Raw genomic sequence first — 7032 nt, 5'->3', positions numbered from 1 at the left:
GCTAGTTTTCTCCATTCTTGAAGAAGTAAGGAGGGGTGTCAGCAGGACTGCTACCTTGGACTTCTGGAGGGCAGACTTTGGCCTGTTTAGGAGCCTGGTAGACAGAGTCCCTTGGGAGGCAGTCCTGAAGGGCAAAGGAGTCCAGGAAGGCTGGACATTCTTCAAGAAGATGCTCTTAAAAGTGCAGGAGCTGGCCATTGCCATGTGCCAAAAGACAAGCCAGCGGGGAAGAAGACCAGCCTGGCTGAACAACAAAGCTGGTGAAGGGTCTGGAGCACAAGTTTTATGAGGAGCAGCTGAGGGAACTGCGGTTGTTTAGACTAGTGAAAAGGAGACTGAGGGGGGACCTTATCGCTCTCTACAACTACCTGAAAGGGGGTTGTAGTGAGGTGGTTGTCAGTTTCCTCCCAAGTAGCAAGCTATAGGACAGGAGGAAACGGCCTCAAGTTGCACCACGGGAGGTTTATATAGGATGATAGGGAAAAATTCTTCACTGAAAGTGTTTTAAGCACTGGAACAGGCTGCCTAGGGAAATGGTTGAGTCACCATCCCTGGAGGTATTTAAAAGACATGTAGATGTGACACTTAGAGACATGGTTTAGTGGTAGTTAATGGTCTTTTCCAACATAAATGATTCTATGATTCTATAACAGCTTACTTAAAGCCTGTTACTGTGCATCAATAGCTAATATTGTTTTACCCATGGGCTTTTGCATTATAATAATTTGTCACTTTATTATCCAGACTCCCCATACTGTGAGATCTCTTTGCAATCAAATTTCATTTTTACCATGCTGTATAATTATGAATATTCAGCAATTTTTTTTGCTGCTGATACTTTCTTATCGAAAGCTTTTGGAAGTCTAGTGTGTTTAACAAATTGATCATCACCCTGCAAGCCTGCAGACTAATTCATAGAACTCTAATAGGTTTGAAAAACATAGCTTCCCTTTGTAAATCTGTGTTGACTCTTTCTCCATGTTAGCTTATGCAACTGAATAGTTAGTTATTCTGTTCTTTATTAGAATTTTAAACAATTAACCTATTTCTGAAATTAAATCTATTGGTCTGTAATAGTTTGACTGTCCCTGGAAAACTTTTCCAAAGTTGCTATTATTTTAGCTTTTTATTCCTCCAATTCTCCAGCTAATTTAAATGTTAGTCTGGATAACACAGTTACTAGTTAAAGAATTTTTATTTCTGAGTTCCTTTAATGCTTAGAATTAAATACTACCTAGCTGTAGCAAGGAGTTGCTTTTTTATTTTTATTATTTATTCTTATTTTTTCTTTAGTTCGGCTGACACTGCAATTTGAGACAGTTCCTCCAAGTAATTTCCTGTGGGGAAAGGTTCCTGCATGGGATTTTTCCTATGTTTTTCTGTAGTGAAAAGTGATGCAAATCACTGCTTCAGATTTTCTACCATGGTCTTACTGTTTTCCTATATCAAATATCCTTCCTTTGCTATATTAAGTATTCGTTGACCCTACTAACTTTCTGGCAAGTATTTTTTTCCTAGCAGATTTGAAAACATATTAATAACTTCACACCTTTACAAATTGTTCTTCAAAGTCTTTTTTTTTGTTTATGAAAGTCTCAGATCTAATATGCCAGACCTTGTGCTCTTTTTCATTCACCTTATCTGGACACAATACTAATTTTCTGAAAGCTAACTTTACTTCTGTTGTCCATTTTATTTTTACTGTTTACCTATTGTTGTTCTTTACTGTTTCTATTTTTTAACCACATTGATTTTATATTTACTTTGTCCCCCTAATAAGGTGTCTTGAAGGAAGCTCCATATTATCTACTGAAGTTTTATTCTTTGGCTGTTTTTTTTAGTTTACTTTTAGCTACTTTTCTGCTTTTACGTAATTTCTCTTTCTGAAACATCTCCATAGTAGGTTGTGTGTATGTTTCACTCTTGCTGTAGTTTTGAACTGTAGTGTATCACACTTAGGCTTTTTGAGAAATACATTTTGAAATAAGTCCAAGGTACATCTCACAAGAAATGTTTACTCACAAAAGTAGGCTTTCTGAATAGCTGTTTCAAGAAGAATTTGAAGTCTAACAAAGTAGCTTCCATCATCCAAAGTTTGATCTCATACTATTGTTCAGATGTGTATCCAAATCTTCCTGGAAAATAACTACAATTTTACATCATTACTGTGTTTATTGCTCTTACAGCTTTTCTGGTCTCTCTTAGTCACAGTTAGTATCCAAAAAGTGACATGAGAGTTTTAATAACGTCCTCTTCCTATTTATATAAATATTTTAATTTTTTATTTTAAACCATGTGGCTTATTACTTTATTTGCTATACCCAAAACCTTTGTCCTGCTTAGGTAATTTGTAACCTGGCATGACACGTTTGAAAGATTAGCTTCCTTCCCCCAGATTCACAAGACTGTTAAGTCACTGTCCTCATTAAAAATCAAGAAATCTATTTCACCCATTTTATGCTTTACACTTAAAGCATTTAAATAGGTGAATATGTCCATTTCCTCTTGGGATAGTTGTCTCCTTATATATGCCTTCCTTAAAAGCAGTTTCATTTACTGAAAATTAACTTGGCTTTTTAATTTCTCATTTTTTATAAGATACTCATTCCTCTCTACTTGAAGAGTTTATTTAAATGTGATGTCTGTGCTCTTCCGCAACACTGGATTTCCCCATAGTTCTTAGTGTAAAAGTTGACCATAAACTTTTAAGTTTCAGCATCATGATTCTATTTTCACTTAGATGAAGCTCATTTAAAATGATAGTTTCATAAAACAGACATTCCACCTATTTAATGATACTTTTCCAATTTCTAATGACTTTGGTTACATTTTCCCCACACAACCATCTTATATATGAACAGAAACTTAATCTGCCCAGGCTGGTGCATGACTTTGGTCAGTCTTGATCTTTCGTTCTCACCATTAATCTAATTTTGGCTCCAGAATGTCTATTCTCCTGTCCCATGTCATGCTACAAATATGGGCCATGACCATTGTTTCCATTTTAGCTCCGTCTAGACCACAAGATTCTTCACTGCATTAAGTCAGCATGCTCTCATTATTGTCATTACAGACACAGCTATGTATCCTCTATTATTGTTCACTTTTTAACTTCACCAGATTATTCTGGAGGAGGTTCAGAATATTCCTCTCTATCTAGTCAGTTCTTGTCTGCTGAATATTTTCAGCCTTTTATAGAATCACAGAATTCTAGAACAGTTGAGGTGGGAAGGGACCTCTGGAGATCCTCTGGAGATCCGCAGTCGACTGCCCTACTCACAGCAGAATCAGCTAGGAGGTTGCCCAGCACCATGTCCAGTCAGGTTTTGAATATATCCAAGGATGAAGACTTCATGTCTTTGGGCAACCTGTTTTAGTGCTCACTCACCCTCAGTAAAAATGCTGTTACATTCAAATAGAAATTCCTGTGTTTCAGCTTGTACCCACTGTTTCTTGTCCTGTCATTGGTCACCAACAAGAGGAGTCTGGCTCCGTCTTCTTCACCTCATGTCCATCAGCTGTTTATGCATATTGATAAAATCCCCTCTCTTCTCCAGGCTCAACACCACCAGCTCTGCCTGCCTCTCCTTGTCAGTTGCATCAGTCCCTTCATCAGATTCATGGCTCTCTACTAGACTTGCTCATTTGTTCATGTGTCTCATGTACTGAGAAGCTGACACCTGAACCCAGCACTCTAGAAGTGCCTCACCAGTGTGGAGTAGAGTGAAAAGGAGGTCACCTCCCTCAACCTGCTGGCAATGCTTTTACCCTAATGGAAATACAGATACTTTGCTGTGGGGACACATCGCTGGCTTATGTTCAATTTGTTGTCCATCCAGACTCCCGAGTCCTTTTCTGCAAAACTGTCTTTCAGCTGCTTGGCCCCTGAGCATGTACTGGTGCATGGGCTTATTTCTCTCCAGAGTCATGGCTTAACATTTCTCTTTGTTGAACTTGATATCCTCCTGCAAGGAAATGGTTTCCCTCAATTACACTATTTGATAGTGGCCTGGAAGTATGGTTACTTAGAATGCCTGTGTACGTTCTCTGTGGTTTAAGTGTCACATTCAATTTATGTCACTTATAAAAATGAGAAATAAAAAGGAACAATGTGGCTTCGACCTGTTGGTATGTGGTAGGTATATTCTACGCCACTATGACCGCCTATTTCTAAATTCATCTTTGTCTTTCTGTACCTCAGGTATGTGCTACCTTGGCTATGATATTATAGAACAAATGGTTGCAGTAAGCTAAATTATTTTCATTCAGATATTCTTAACATTTCTGATCATCATAGTTGAACCTATACCGTGTGTTAGCACTTGTCGGTATCTGGTACTGCCTAGTGTTCTATGATTCTTTCTATTCACTTTTGCTTAAGAAAGTGAGTACCAGTGAATTCTTCCATAAAAAACTCCAACATTTTTTCTCTGATAAACAAAATCTATAGTTTTCCTGAAGTCTCTTTTCACCCCTTACCAGGGCTGTTCCTAAACGCTGAGTGATAGTCTTGCCACCACAGTACTGCTCAACAGAGCTTGAAATTAGCAAGAGTAGTTTAGGCAATCTGACAGCTAGTCCTGCCACAGCCGCCAAGTCTGAACAAACAGCAGCAGCTATTTTGCTCGCAGGGGAAATAAGGTTAGTGAAAATATTAAAGAAAAGTGAATGCCACTGCTGGCTTGGCAACACTTTGCAGTAATTGGCTCCTTGTGATTCATGCTGGCCTGACTCTGAGCTACAGATGGGAAGCTTAGAAGCTTTAGTTTGGAAGCTCTAGTCTGGAGTTTATAAACTCTTCTTAAGAAATGGCAAACAGACCAAAAGTTCACTGAAGTAGGCAGAATTCTGTAAATTCCAAGAACATTTCTTGCTAATTTACTTTTGTTTGAGAGAATTCATCTATTTGAACATGTAGAATAATAACAATTGTAACCATTAAGTTGCAGGAGATGAAAACCTGCCATCTTTTCCAGAGCTAAACTCTAAATCATTCATCAACAGCTAGCACTGTCCATTCCTTATTATTATTGAAAATAGATTTGTATAAATAGATGATATGATCAATTTTGAAAGATGTCGCTGACAATTTGGTGTAAATACTGTTAAAGTGACTAATCAAGAAGAAAACTTGTGTTCTTCAAAGGTTAAATACAAACCCAAAAAATCATTAACTGACACGAACAAATGGTAAACATAACTTGAAAAAATTAAATTTTCCACTCAGATATATATCACAGTATTGAATGCAAATATGAACCAAATCTGGGCTGTCCATCTTAGCAAATCAAACTGGAATTCTCAGATTAATTTATTAGACTCCCAGTAATGCTTAAGAGAGGTTTTTTTGCTTTTGGTACTCTGTTGCTTAGCCAGGAGTGTGGTAGTTGATGGAGTTTATATATCTGTTCCTGGTTCTGCCTTAACATGTGAAGCGGACGAGAAAGATTTGGGGGGAGTGGGGCTAGGGGGGGAAGTTAATTTTCCAAACCTTTTCCAAGCTTTATGTTTAAATGTGGGGAAATTGCAGATATGTTTGAGTGAATTGACTTCTGTCATTTACAGATGGTAATTCTGCTTTCTTGATCAAATTTCTACTAATAGACACATGTGATAATACTACAGGTTGATAATGATAGTTAATAGGTTGTCCAGAGAAGCAGTGGAGTCTCCATCCTTGGAGATATTAAAAACCCAGTTGGACACATTGCTGAACAACCTGCTCTTGTTGACCCTGGTTTGAGCAGAAGGGACGAACTAGGTGACCTCCAGAGATCCCTTCCAAACTCAGACTTTCTGTGGTAATATCCACCAGAAGCACTTGATGAATTTAATGGCTGTGATATTTTTTCTAATAGGCTTGTTTCTTGCCACATTTATCAGAGCCCTGATCCTCAGTCTTCTGAGTCTTCATGGGGTCTTATGAGGCAGGTAGCCATTTATATTGTGCATTTTCATTCCATCCCAGTTTGTTTACATGTAAAAATTACTCTGAAGTTGAGTATACAACAATATGTCAAGAGAAAGGGTACTTTAAAGGATATTATCATTGTCTCAAAACCAAAACCACAGATGTTAATCTGAAAATGTAAATGTAATGATGCATTTAAAGAAAAGCATGCACTGTGAATTATGCGGCATGAAACAGTCACCTTTATAACCCTGACAATTCAAAAGAAATATAGAGGAAGAACAGAGTGAAGCAGTGTGTTTCAGTCACTGTATCAGATAGTTGCAACACCACCCATGTGGCTGGCAGCTACTGAGCCAGAAAATCAAGCTTTACCAGGAGTGAAACATTAGATCCCACATGAGTCTATTTTCCAGTCTAAATGGTTAGTAGCTTTAGTAGCATTTCATTAGGACTACTCACATCATCACATCCCAGTGATCCTGTTCCATATCTGCTCTGCCAGCAGTTACTAACAAAATTCTGCTATACTCTGTTTTGATTACCTGCAATATGAAAATACATTCAAAGATGACCTTTTAGGGAGCTATTTTATACATGCTGAGGGCAGTTCTATTTTGACAGCTGAATTAAAGAAAATATAGAAAATATAGCTAGTCGAGGCTTCAAGCATATTGTTTTTAGCATAGTAACTACAAAAAAACCCTGCTTTAATCCTCCACAACTCATTTAACCTTGGAATTAAATATGCATGTAAATGTGATGGTCCCACACCTCAGTTTGTGTAGACTTATAACTATCCACTGGATTATTTGTGTTTCCAGATGCCTTAAAAATTCAGGTTGCCAGCTCAATTCCTTAAAGACTTGTCATGCCTACCCAGCAAAGTAGTATTACAGATGTTTGATTAATGCCCTGATATTCCATTCAAATTAGCAGTGTCATTTCAAAGTATTTCATCCCCTGAAGGGAAATTGTAGCCTGATATTCAAGGGATTAAGTTGCAGATAAAACAATTACCTTTTAATGACATCTCTCCTCCTCATTTTCATAATTTTTTCATTATAAGGCAATAATAGAATTTATAAACAGGAAAAAGCTATGTAGCCTAACATTTAGAG

The sequence above is a fragment of the Falco rusticolus genome, chromosome 6 (genome assembly GCF_015220075.1).
Source record: "Falco rusticolus isolate bFalRus1 chromosome 6, bFalRus1.pri, whole genome shotgun sequence".
Lineage (NCBI taxonomy): Eukaryota > Metazoa > Chordata > Aves > Falconiformes > Falconidae > Falco > Falco rusticolus.
This window is presented reverse-complemented; position numbering follows the sequence as displayed.